At 44.1% G+C, this 14,219-nt stretch overlaps 1 protein-coding gene across 3 annotated transcripts in view; it reads left to right on the top strand.

Annotated features, from left to right (window-relative positions):
- Nucleotides 1-14,219, top strand: part of LOC115200516 (E3 ubiquitin-protein ligase znrf3-like) — a 185,544-nt gene that overhangs the window by 54,817 nt on the left and 116,508 nt on the right. Inside the window, exon 1 of one of the 3 annotated variants that reach the window (XM_029763644.1) lies at nt 13,011-13,197. The exons of the other annotated variants lie outside the window; for them this stretch is intronic. The gene's annotated coding sequence lies outside the window, so the exon portion shown is untranslated. Of the gene's footprint in view, nt 1-13,010; nt 13,198-14,219 lie in introns of those variants that run through there. 3 annotated transcript variants of the gene reach the window in all.

The raw sequence follows: 14,219 nt of genomic DNA, 5'->3' as shown, positions 1-14,219 counted from the left end.
CAGGTCCAATGTTAACTAGCTAGCTAGCTAGCATTTGGCTATGACTAGCAATACAAGATACAAATAATATTACTACACAGATCATACATGTAATGTTAGCTAGCGAAACAGCTAGCTGACGTTAGCCAGCTAGCTAACAGTATGCTTTAACGTGAAATGAAAACAACCTTTTGATAAAATTTGAAAAGTATAATATCTGAAAGTGCAGCTAGCTAGACTCTCTTACCCATATACATGGATGAATGCTTCTCCCTCTCTGTCACGGATGCTATGGTATTCCCTTAATTTGAAGATGTAATCCAGAGACAGGTGTTTTATACAACAGACTTCTGTGTGTTCTCTTTTTGACTCCGTCTGCATATTTGCAATCAAACGGCATCATTTTCTCTGTCTCTTTAGCTATCATACTCTGCTTCCACTGGGCATTCCACTGATTTCAAAACTCGGTCTTTCAGAAAGGGGAGCAACACTTTTGCAGTTCTACGTGTTATCTTTCAATAAAGCCACGGTAGAAAGGATTACCTACACATACTGACCAGCTCATATTATAGACAGAAGCGAGCTACATGGCAGACCAAGCAGAACTCATCTCTCGGCATGTCCAGCCCATCCATTATCTCAGCCAATCATGGCTAGCGGGAAGGTTCCTGTCTTTTTGTCTTTTTTTGTGGCTAAACCAACTAAGCTCGTAATTTAACAATTGTATTCATATTTACAGATGACATACAAGTTTGTTATTAAGGCAAATGAAAGTTAGCATATTCCAAAAACATGTTTAAATTCAAATGCCTCTCCTGTGAAGTAGTGATGCGTGAAACACACCTAGTTTCCTGAAACAAGTCACATATGTCTGCTGCAGTGGGACAAGAGAGAAAATGTGTACATTTTTATTTTTTAGCCCTTCTCCCCAATTTCGTGATATCCAAATGGTAGTTACAGTCTTGTCCCATCGCTGCAACTCCCATACGGACTCTGGAGAGGCGAAGATGGAGAGCCATGCTCCTCTGAAACACAACCCTGACAAGCCACACTGCTTCTTGACACACAGCTCGCTTAACCCGGAAACCAGCCGTACCAACGTGTCGGAGGAAACACCGTACAGCTGGCGACCAAAGTCAGCGTGCATGCGCCCAGCCCGCCACAAGGAGTTGCTAGAGTGCGATGGGACAAGAACATCCCGACCGGCCAAACCCTCCCCTAACCCGGACGACACTGGGCCAATTGTGCGTTGCCTCATGGGTCTCCCGGTCGCGGCCGGCTGCAACACAGCCTGGGATTGAACCCGGGTCTGTAGTAACGCCTCAAGCACTGCAATGCAGGGCCTTAGACCACTGCACCACTTGGGAGGCCGGAAACATTTGTTTTGATCAGTCATGGAAATAAAAGTGCTGAAAACTGCTCTCCCACTGGCAGATCGGATGCTACCTAGTTTAGTTTCACGTTTCATGTCGGGAGATTTGTCCCCTCTATAACTCATCTCATCTGGTCAAAATAAACTGCCATCTTTGTGTCTTCTTAGGTAATAGTTTCAAAGATCTCTTATTGTTTGAGTAGTAGAATTGGCAATACAGAGAGACCCGGTTGCATTCTCTGGGAAAACTCGATTGTATCCTCTCTCCTCCTTTTCAAAACCCATTGGATGAAAAAGCCAGAGGTCTCTCCTGCCTGACCTTCTCCTCCATTGGGTTTTGAGAAGCAGGTGAGGAGAGAGAACGTGAGGAATATGCAATTGAGCTTCTCCCTTTGTCTGTGTAGTTTGGTAGTAGTTTGGGAAACACCACATTTGTTTAAAACCTTGTTGATATTCCATTGCTGAAAGTGGTACAGATTTATTGTAAAGTCCTGCCCCTTCACTAGGGTTACTGCACATAGTACACACCCATAGGATAACCGCTGTGACATATTACACACACCCATAGGATAACCACTGTGACAGTACACACACCCATAGGATAACCACTGTGACATAGTGCACACACCCATAGGATAACCACTGTGACATAGTACACACACCCATAGGATAACCGCTGTGACATAGTACACACACCCATAGGATAACCGCTGTGACATAGTACACACACCCATAGGATAACCGCTGTGACATAGTACACACACCCATAGGATAACCACTGTGACAGTACACACACCCATAGGATAACCACTGTGACATAGTGCACACACCCATAGGATAACCACTGTGACATAGTACACACACCCATAGGATAACCACTGTGACATAGTACACACACCCATAGGATAACCGCTGTGACATAGTACACACACCCATAGGATAACCACTGTGACATAGTACACACACCCATAGGATAACCGCTGTGACATAGTACACACACCCATAGGATAACCACTGTGACAGTACACACACCCATAGGATAACCACTGTGACATAGTACACACACCCATAGGATAACCGCTGTGACAGTACACACACCAATAGGATAACCGCTGTGACATAGTACACACACCCATAGGATAACCGCTGTGACATAGTACACACACCCACTGTGACAGTGTAGTGTCCAAGGCTGTGATATGGTTGTTATTCATGCAGAATAAGTTGTCTTCTGATTCCAATATAGAAGAAGAAACAAGCCAAGCTATGGCTGATGGTTTTTATAATGCAACACACACACACACACACACACACACACACACACACACACACACACACACACCGCCCCCTCCAGTCACAATAACCCCCTCCAGCCATGGCAAAGAGACAGAATTCTCTGGTTTGAAGTACTTCCAAATAGCTTCCGGTGTTCCTGTGTGGGTCGTCCAAGGTCCTTCCCTCAAGGGGTCTTGACTGGCCTGGGCTATGGCTCGTTTGGCTCTCTGTTTCTCTGGCAACTGGACAGACCTGCAACCAACCTTGTCTCTGTCTCTCTTTATGTCTCTCTCTCTCTATATATATATATATATATATATCTCTCTATGTCTCTCTCTGTCACGGCTGTTCGAAGGAGCGGACCAAGATGCAGCGTCGTCATTGTTCCACATATTTATTTAAACGTGAAACTGAAATGCACTAACAAAACACTGAAGGGAAAAACAACAAACCGTGACGCAGGAGGAACATACACACTCACAAAAGATAATCACCCACAAACAACATGCAGAAACACCCCTACTAAATATGACCTCCAATTAGAGGCAACGAGGACCAGCTGCCTCCAATTGAAGGTCAACCCAATAAACCCCAACCTAGAAATAGACAAACTAGAACTACAACATAGGAAGAGAAAACATAGAACAAAAACAAAAACACCCCCTGTCACACCCTGACCACTCTACCATAGAAAATAACAACTTATATTGGTCAGGACGTGACACTCTCTCTCTCTCTCTCTCTCTCTCTCTCTCTCTCTCTATGTCTGTCTCTCTTTCTGTCTCTCTGTCTCTCTCTCTCAATTCAATTCAATTTGCTTTATTGGCATGACGTAACAATGTACATATTGCCAAAGCTTATTTTGGATATTTACAATATAAAAAATAAATAAAAATGAGAATCAAAATTGTCAACGGGACAACAGTAACAACAATAACCAAGGGTCAAAATAACCAACAATAACAATAAGCATACAGTGGAGGACATGTGCAGGTTTATTGGTCTGTCAGACACTGTCCCTCAACTTATGGCAGGCAGCAATTTAGTGTGCTGCCAACACACAGCTCTCTGCATCCTCCCCCAACAGGAAGGGTAGCCTATCCTCATCAGAGAGGTCTTTGAAACCTTGAATAAGGGTTTCAAATTTGGGAAAATGACACTCTCTAATTGTTTTATATTTTTTACATTTAGTCAGGAAATGTAGCTCCGTCTCAGGTTCTGCTGTTGTGCAGTGGTTGCACAGCCTTTCCTCTACAGGGAGCCAGGTTTTCCTGTGTCTACCCTTCTCAATGGCAAGGCTGTGCTCACTGAGCCTGTACTTTGTCAAGGTTTTTCTAAGGTTTTGATCAGTAACCATAGTCAAATATTTAGCCACGGTGCACTGACGATTTAGGGCCAGATAGCACTGCATTTTGCTTTGTGTTTGTGCTTGTGTTTCCCAATAAGCAATGTAGTTTTGTTTTGACTGTGTTGTAATTTGGTTTATTCTGATTGATTGGATGTTCTGGTCCTGAGGCTTCAGTGTGTTAGTAGAACAGGTTTGTGAACTCAGTCCCAGGACCAGCTGGATGAGGGGACTCTTTTCTTTGCTCAGCTCTTGGCATTGCAAGGCTTGGTAATGATATGAGAGGGGGTCACTGTATTTTAGATGTTTCCAAAACTTAATTGCTCTTTTTTGAGTTTTTATTATTTGTGGATATTGGCCTAATTCTGCCCTGCATGCATTGTTTGTAGTTTTCCTCTGGACATGTAGGAGAATCTTACAGAACTCTGCATGCAGGGTTTCAATGGGGTGTTTGTCCCATTTGATGAAATCTTGTTTTGCAAGTGGACCCCACACCTCGCTGCCGTAAAGTGCAATTGGTTCAATGACATATTCAATTAGTTTTAGCCAAATTTTAATAGGTATTTCAATTTGAATTTGCTTTTTAATGGCGTAGAATGCGCTGCGTGCTTTCTCTCTCAGTTCAGTTAAGTTGTCCAGTTGAGCTTATTTTTAAACCTAAGCAATTATAGTGTGTGCAGTACTCTATATATTTTGTACCAATTGAGAACTTTGGTCTAATTCCCTGAGATCTGGATATTCTCTGGAAAATCATTATTTTAGTCTTTTTGGGGTTTACTGCCAGGGCCCAGGTCTGGCAGTACTGCTCTAGCAGGTCCAGGCTCTGCTGTAGGCCTTGTGCTGTGGGTGACAGCAGGCATAGGTCATCTGCGAAGAGTAGGCATTTAACTTCTGAATTGTGGAGACTAACACTAGGGGCTGAGGATTTTTCTATAATAATGGCCAATTCGTTGATGTAAATATTGAAGAGTGCAGGGCTCAGATTGCAACCCTGACGAAGGCCCCACCCCTGGTTAAAGAATTCTGTTCTTTTCCTGCCAATTTTAATGCTGCACGTATTGCCAGGACACATTGATTTAATTATGTCATATGTTTTACCCCCTACACCACTTTCAATAACTTTGTAGAACAGTCCTGTATGCCAAATAGAATCAAATGCTTTTTGGAAGTCGATAAAGCAAGAGTTCTAAACTTATAAGAGTTCTAAACTTAAGGAAGTTTAGAACTATTATATTTTGGTATTATTTTGGTGGAAAAGCACAGGGTGTAAATATGATCAGTTGTGCGATGTTTTGGTATAAATCCAATTTGGCTTTTACTCAAGACATTGTGCTTATTAAGGAAGTTTAGAACTCTTACATTTATAATACTACAGAAAACCTTCCCCAGGTTACTGTTCACACAAATGCCTCTGTAATTGTTAGGGTCAAATTTGTCTCCGTTCTTAAAGATTGGGGTTATGAGTCCTTGATTCCAGATGTCATGGAAATAACCTACACTCAGGATCAAATTAAACAGTTTTAATATAGCCAATTGAGATTTTGCGCTAGTAAGTTTGAGCATCTCATTTAGGATGCCACCAGGTCCGCATGCTTTTTTAAATTTGAGAGCCTGATGTTTCTTATAGAGCTCCTGGTCAGTAATTGGGGAGTCGAATGGATTTTGATTGTCCTTTATAGCTTTTTCTAATCCATTCAACTTCTCATGAATTTGGCATTGTTCTGCATTTGTGCCAATTTGAACGGTGTTGTAGAGTGTTTTAAAATGGGTTGTCCATATGTCACCATTTTGTATCGCTAATTCCTATTGTTTAGATTTTTTTATTTTTTTCAAATTTTGCCAGAAGTTGTTTGTGTATATGGACTCCTCAATTAGTGTCAGCTGCTTGCTGTTGTACTGTGCTTTTTTGGTTCTGAGTGTACGTTTATAGAGTTTTAAAGTCTCACGGTAATGAAGGCGTAATTCACCATTATTTGGGTCTCTGTGCTTTTGGTTGGATAGTGTTGTAAGTTTTTTCCTTATAATTTTACAATCTGCATCAAACCAGTTGTCATCTGTGATCTTTTTTGTTTTGTTTTTTGTCAATTTCAATTGTGCTTCTTTTGCTGTTTGCCTGAATGTATAGTTGAGGTTTTTTACTGCCAGATTGATGCCTTCTTTACTGTGAGTCAATGTGGTATCCACAAAGTTATCTAAGAGTGTTTGGATATTTTGGTTACAGGTTGCTTTCTGCTATTCTTCTGTAGCTGTTTTGGGCCCATCTGAATGAATTTCTGATGTTGTACAGCTTACTGGGCTGTGAATGTGTGGTTGTTTCCATGTCTGTTCTTTTGAGGAACAACATAATTTGGCTGTGATCAGACAGAGGTGTTAGTGGCTTGACAGTGAATGAGCTGAGAGAGAAGGGGCCAATGTCTGTAATCATATAGTCTACTGTACTATGGCCAAGAGGTGAGCAGTAGGTGAATCTCCCCAAAGAGTCCCCCCGTAACCTACCATTGACAACGCACAGACCCAGGCTTCTACAGAGTGGACAGTCTGTGGTGCAACGTGGCGTTGGTGGATGGAGCGAGACATGATGTCCCAGATGTGCTCAATTGGATTCATGTCTGGGGAACGGGCGGGCCAGTCCATAGCATCAATGCCTTCCTCTTGCAGGAACTGCTGACACACTCCAGCCACATGAGGTCTAGCATTGTCTTGCATTAGGAGGAACCCAGGGCCAACCGCACCAGCATATGGTCTCACAAGGGGTCTGAGGATCTCATCTCGGTACCTAATGGCAGTCAGGCTACCTCTGGCGAGCACATGGAGGGCTGTGCGGCCCCCCAAAGAAATGCCACCCCACACCATGACTGACCCACCGCCAAACCGGTCATGCTGGAGGATGTTGCAGGCAGCAGAACGTTCTCCACGGCGTCTCCAGACTCTGTCACGTCTGTCACGTGCTCAGTGTGAACCTGCTTTCATCTGTGAAGAGCACAGGGCGCCAGTGGCGAATTTGCCAATCTTGGTGTTCTCTGGCAAATGCCAAACGTCCTGCACCGTGTTGGGCTGTAAGCACAACCCCCACCTGTGGACGTCGGGCCCTCATACCACCCTCATGGAGTCTGTTTCTGACCGTTTGAGCAGACACATGCACATTTGTGGCCTGCTGGAGGTCATTTTGCAGGGCTCTGGCAGTGCTCCTCCTGCTCCTCCTTGCACAAAGGCGGAGGTAGCAGTCCTGCTGCTGGGTTGTTGCCCTCCTACGGCCTCCTCCACGTCTCCTGTACTGGCCTGTGTCCTGGTAGCGCCTCCATGCTCTGGACACTATGCTGACAGACACAGCAAACCTTCTTGCCACAGCTCGCATTGATGTGCCATCCTGGATGAGCTGCACTACCTGAGCCACTTGTGTGGGTTGTAGACTCCGTCTCATGCTACCACTAGAGTGAAAGCACCGCCAGCATTCAAAAGTGACCAAAACATCAGCCAGGAAGCATAGGAACTGAGAAGTGGTTTGTGGTCTCCACCTGCAGAACCACTCCTTTATTGGGGTGTCTTGGTTATTGCCTATAATTTCCACCTGTTGTCTATTCCATTTGCACAACAGCATGTGAAATGTATTGTCAATCAGTGTTGCTTCCTAAGTGGACAGTTTGATTTCACAGAAGTGTGATTGACTTGGAGTTACATTGTGTTGTTTAAGTGTTCCCTTTATTTTTTTGAGCAGTATATATTACGTAAAGGAACACATTTTTTTCTGTCAGTACAAGTTCTTTTTTAAGTTTTAACCAATTGTGATATTTACCAATTTTGAGGGGATCAATACGATTTTGTAGTTCGGATTTGTACCAAATGATCAATCTTCCAGAGTCTCTGCCTCTATTGACAGAGCTGTTTCTGTGATGGCACAATTACCTCTCTGTAGGACAGTAAGTGACAATGTCAGCCTTACACCATGTCTCCTGCAGAATGATGACGTCAACATCTTTCAGATTTTTGTTGAACTCCAGTACTAAACTCTTCAGTCCAAAGGTTGATGAGTTTAGGCCCTGAATGTTCCACATGCTAACTGATAGGTTGATGAGTTTAGGCCCTGAATGTTCCACATGCTAACTGATAGGTTGATGAGTTTAGACCCTGAATGTTCCACATGCTAACTGATAGGTTGATGAGTTAGACCCTGAATGTTCCACATGCTAACTGATAGGTTGATGAGTTTAGACCCTGAATGTTCCACATGCTAACTGATAGGTTGATGAGTTTAGGCCCTGAATTTTCCACATGCTAACTGATAGGTTGATGAGTTTAGGCCCTGAATGTTCCACATGCTAACTGCTAGGTTGATGAGTTTAGGCCCTGAATGTTCCACATGCTAACTGATAGGTTGATGAGTTTAGACCCTGAATGTTCCACATGCTAACTGATAGGTTGATGAGTTTAGACCCTGAATGTTCCACATGCTAACTGCTAGGTTGATGAGTTTAGACCCTGAATGTTCCACATGCTAACTGATAGGTTGATGAGTTTAGACCCTGAATGTTCCACATGCTAACTGATAGGTTCATGAGTTTAGGCCCTGAATGTTCCACATGCTAACTGCTAGGTTGATGAGTTTAGGCCCTGAATGTTCCACATGCTAATTGATAGGTTGATGAGTTTAGACCCTGAATGTTCCACATGCTAACTGATAGGTTGATGAGTTTAGGCCCTGAATGTTCCACATGCTAACTGATAGGTTGATGAGTTTAGGCCCTGAATGTTCCACATGCTAACTGATAGGTTGATGAGTTTAGGCCCTGAATGTTCCACATGCTTTCTGATAGGTTGATGAGTTTAGACCCTGAATGTTCCACATGCTAACTGATAGGTTGATGAGTTTAGGCCCTGAATGTTCCACATGCTAACTGATAGGTTGATGAGTTTAGACCCTGAATGTTCCACATGCTAACTGATAGGTTGATGAGTTTAGGCCCTGAATGTTCCACATGCTAACTGATAGGTTGATGAGTTTAGGCCCTGAATGTTCCACATGCTAACTGATAGGTTGATGAGTTTAGGCCCTGAATGTTCCACATGCTAACTGATAGGTTGATGAGTTTAGACCCTGAATGTTCCACATGCTAACTGCTAGGTTGATGAGTTTAGGCCCTGAATGTTCCACATGCTAACTGATAGGGATTTCATGTTGCAAAAAGAAAGAATAGCAGTCAGAAATACAGTAACTATTAACTAATAAGTTGTTAAGAGATAAACAGGATAACAGCTAACATTCTTTCTGTTATATATATATATAAATATTCCTATTCATTGAACAAGTAAATTCTAGTACAGTAGGTGTGTGTGTGTGTGTGTGTGGTGTGTGTGTGTATGCGTCCGTGTGTGTTTAGTGCAGTTTAGTGCAGATGTATTGGAGGAGCTGTTTAATCTCACTTAATCCTACAGGGTTCTCCTGTCCTCTGACGACCTCTGCGTAGCTGGGCCGGTCCTGCTGTTGGGCCCTGTGGAGTGGAGGGGGCCCAGGTCTGGGCCGTGGGGCTTCCTCTCTGGTCTGGTAGAGGTGGTGGTCTGGTAGTAGGCTGGGCCCTGTGGAGGGGGGGGGGGGGGGGGGCAGGTCTGGGCCGTGGGGCTTCCTCTCTGGTCTGGTAGAGGTGGTGGTCTGGTGTGGGGTAGTAGGCTGGGCCCGGTCCGGTCTGGCTAAGCCGATGGAAGTGGTGATGCTCTGGTGGTGGGTGGGGCCTGTGGGGTACGCTGGGTCTGGTGGGCCGTTGAATGGGCCTGGGGCTCCTTGGTGGTGCAGTGGTCTGGTAGGGGTCTCTGGGTGGTCCTCTGTCCAGTGCGGCATGGGGTGTTAGTCTACCAAGTGCCACGTCCTTTAGAGACTTGGCAAACATCCCTACTGTCTGCTTCCTCAGGTGGGAGTGGTCGTGCAGATGCTCTGGGGTGATTGTTGGGTGGTGAGTAACGTGTACGTTCGGGAGTAGGCCACACCCTCTGGTGATGTCAGCGTTGACTTTCTGAATGGTACGGGGATGAAAGTCTTTGCGGGGCAGCAGAGTGGAGATGGTGATGTGGGAGTTGGGGAACCACTCAGAGGCCCTCTCTGCTACTCTCTCTCTCTCTCTCTTTATGTCTCTGTCTCTCTCTCTCTCTCTTTATGTCTCTGTCTCTGTCTCTCTCTCTCTCTTTATGTCTCTGTCTGTCTCTCTCTCTCTCTTTATGTCTCTGTCTCTCTCTCTCTCTCTCTGTCTCTCTCTCTCTCTCTGTCTCTCTCTCTTTCTCTCTCTCTCTCTGTCTCTCTGTCTCTGTCTCTCTCTCTCTCTTTATGTCTCTGTCTGTCTCTCTCTCTCTCTTTATGTCTCTCTCTCTCTCTCTCTCTCTCTCTCTCTCTCTCTCTCTGTCTCTCTCTCTCTCTCTCTCTCTCTCTTTCTCTCTCTCTTGATGTCTCTGTCTCTCTCTCTCTCTCTCTCTATGTCTCTGTCTCTCTCGGTCTCTCTATGTCTCTGTCTCTCTCTCTATGTCTCTCTATGTCTCTGTCTCTCTCGGTCTCGCTTTATGTCTCTGTCTCTCGCTGTCTCTCTGTGGTTTTTTCTGTTTCTCTCTCAATTCAATTCATTTCAGGGACTTTATTGGCTTGGGAAACATATGTTAACATTGCTAAAGCAAGTGAAATAGATAATAAACCAAAGTGAAATAAACATACAAAAATGAACATTTAACATTACGGTCACAAAGGTGTTTAAGGAAAACAGGCATTTGAAATGTCATATTTTGGCTAAATACACTATTGTAACCATGTGGAAATAGTTAAAGTACAAAATGGAAAATAAATAAACATAAATATGGGTTGTATTTACAATGGTGTTTGTTCTGGTTGCCCTTTTCTTGTGGCAACAGGTCACACATCTTCCTGCTGTGATGGAATACTGCTATTTCACCCAGTAGATATGAGAGTTTATCAATATTTGATTTATTTTCTAATTCTTTGTGGATCTGTGTAATCTGAGGGAAATATGTGTCTTTAATATGGTCATACATTTGGCAGGAGGTTAGGAAGTGCAGCTCAGTATCCACCTCAATTTGTGGGCAGTGTGCACATAGTCTGTCTTCTCTTGAGAGCCATGTCTGCCTACGGAGGACTTTCTCAATATCAAGGCTATGCTCACTGAGTCTGTACATAGTCAAAGCTTTCCTTAAGTCTGGGTCAGTCACAGTGGTCAGGTATTCTGCCACTGTGTACTCTCTGTTTAGGGACAAATAGCATTCTAGTTTGCTCTGTTTTTTTGTTAATTCTTTCCAATGTGTCAAGTAATTATCTTTTGGTTTTCTCGTGATTTGGTTGGGTCTAATTGTGTTGCTGTGGGGTCTGCTTGTGTTTGTAAACATAGCCTCAGGACCAGCTTGCTTTAGGGACTCTTCTACAAATTCATCTCTCTACAAATCCAGAAAAGAGCTGTTCAATTGTACAACCACCTAAAAGGAAGCGATTCACAAACTTACAGTTTACTTCTCGCCAACGTCCAGTCTCTTGACAAGGTAGACGAAATACGAGCAAGGGTTGTTTCCAGACAGACATCAGAGATTGTAACATTCTTTGTTTCACGGAAACGTGGCTCACTCGAGACACGCTATCTGAGTCGGTACAGCCACCTGGTTTCTTCACTCATCGCGCCGACAGAAACAAGCATCTCTCTGGTAAGAAGAAGGGCGGGGGGGTATGCCTTATGATTAACGAGACGTAGTGTGATCATAACAACATACAGGAACTCAAGTCCTTTTGCTCACCTGACCTAGAATTCCTTACAATCAAATGTCGACCGCATTATCTTCCAAGAGAATTCTCTTCGATTATAATCACAGCCGTGTATATCCCCCCAAGCAGACACATCAACGGCCCTGAATGAACTTAATTTGACTCTATGTAAACTGGAAACCACAGTTGTGGGCTCCCAGACACAAAAAAATTAATATATTATTTAAAACTCAAACTCTCTCTCTCTATCTTTCTCTCTCTCTCTATCTTTCTCTCTCTCTCCATCGCTTTTTCTCTCTCTCTTACTCTTTCTCTCTCTCGCTCTTTCTTTATCGTGTGATAGCTCCCTCCTACTTACTGACTTTATTGTCCCCATGGGGACATTTTGTTGCAGTGTCATGTACACGTTTAAAGTGGCGTTTAAATACAAAACAAAATTGACAATACGACCAATAATTTTTTCTTTTTTTAAAGCCTGCTGGCCTTACTGAGTCGATAGGAACATTAGCCCGAGCTATTTAGGAGGGATATCACACCTGGCACAAATGATTGTCTAGTTGTGTTTTTCCTGCTGAGGGGTGCACTATACCTGCGCCCAGAGGGGAGTAGTTCAAGTCTGGGTACAGGGGTGGCTTGGGTCTAAAATGATTTTGTGAGCCTTGCGGAGGGCCCTGACTTAAAGATCTCATCCAGGCCTGTCTGTTTGACTCCAAGTACCTTGCTTGCTGTGGTAATAATCCCTCTCAGCATATTTCTCTGGCTGACAGTGGCATTGCCAAACCAACAAACAATACAAAAAGTTAAAATACTCTCAATGAAAGATTTGTAAAACAAAGTCATTATAGTACAGTCTACATTAAAAGATCCCAGCTGGGCCTCCCGGGTGGTGCAGTAGTCTAAGACACTGCATTGCAGTGCTAGCTGTGCCACCAGAGATTCTTGGTTCGAGCTCAGGCTCTGTCGCAGCCGGCCGCGACCGGGAGGCCCATGGGGCGGTGCACAATTGGCCCAGTGTCGTACGGGTTAGGGAGGGTTTGGCCAGTGCACGCTGACCAGGTCGCCAGGTGTACGGTGTTTCCTCTGACACATTTGTGCGGCTGGCTACCAGGTTGGATGAGCGTTGCTGCTTGGTTGGGTTGTGTTTTGAAGGATGCATGCCTCTCCCGAGTCCGTACGGGAGTTGCAGTGATGATATAAGACAGTAACTACTACCAATTGGGGAGAAAAAGGGGGTAAAATCATTTTAAAATAGAAGAAAAAGAAAGATGCCAGCTTTGTGAGAGAGTTTTTTTCACGCTTTTTTCTCTCTGTGTGTGTAGCGTTATTCCCAGGAAATGGTTTTGTTTATTCACATTCTCATTTCCTCTGGAATATCATTAGATGGAGTTGGAGTGCCTGCCGTCTGAACGTTCTATTGGATGGTGGATCAGGGCTTTCCTCTCAACCCGACTGCTTCCTAACCATTTCCTCTCCTGGTCGCGTTGAAAGGTGATAGCACCGACTACATGCCTGTCGCCATTCACAGAAACTAAAGAGAGCATGGAAGGATGGAGAGGGTGGGAGAGGGAGAGTGGGTGTGTTTGGAAGAGAGAGAGTGGTGTTTCATGTCAGTATATTTCAATGTACTGGAGAGGTTAATTGCGTGTGACATTAAATGAGTTCCAGATGTGGTCTGTCTGTCCGTGCACCCCTCTCTTTCTCTCTTCCTCTCTCATTCTCTTTCCCTCTTTCTTTTTTTTCTCTCTCGCTCTCTCTCTCTCTTACTCTTTCGCTCTTTCTTGCTCTCTTTCTCTCTCTCTCTCTCTCTCTCTCTCTCTCTCTCTCTCTCTCTCTCTCTCTCTCTCTCACACACTCACACTCTCTCTCACACTCACACTCCCCAGACACCACTTCTCTGCCTTTCCTCCCACAAGGGTCGGCATGCCCTCGACTCTGCGACCCAGAAGTGATGTAGGTGAGCACTTCCTTGCAGTGTAGTACGAGCACCAGTTAGTGTTTTCTAAAGACGACAAGAACAAGGCGTGTGAAACACGAGATGCTGTGGCGTGACCATAAAAAGGCAGTTCATGCTTGAAAAACCCTCCAATGATACTGAATTAAAACAATTCTGCAAAGAAGAGTGGGCCAAAATTCCTCCACAGCGATGTGAAAGACTCATTGCCAGTTATCGCAAATGCTTGATTGCAGTTGTTGCTGCTGAGGGTGGCACAAGCAGTTATTAGGTTTAGGGGGATATTACTTTTTCACATAGGGCCATGATGGTTCGGAGAGCTTTTTTCCCTTAATAAATACAATCATCACTTAAAAACTTCATTTTGTGTTTACTTGGGTTATCTTTGTGTAATATTTACATTTGTTTGATGATCTGAAACATTTGAGTGTGACAAATGTGCAAAAAAAATGAAATCAGGAAGGAGGCAAATACTTTTTCACAGCACTGTATATGTTGAAGAGGGTGGGGCTTAAGCTGAATCCCTGTCTCACCCCATGGCCCTTTGGAAAGAAATGTG

Source organism: Salmo trutta, chromosome 9 (genome assembly GCF_901001165.1).
Source record: "Salmo trutta chromosome 9, fSalTru1.1, whole genome shotgun sequence".
Classification (NCBI taxonomy): Eukaryota; Metazoa; Chordata; class Actinopteri; order Salmoniformes; family Salmonidae; genus Salmo; species Salmo trutta.
The sequence above is the reverse complement of the archived record's forward strand: the minus strand, read 5'-3'. Positions and strand labels throughout refer to the sequence as shown.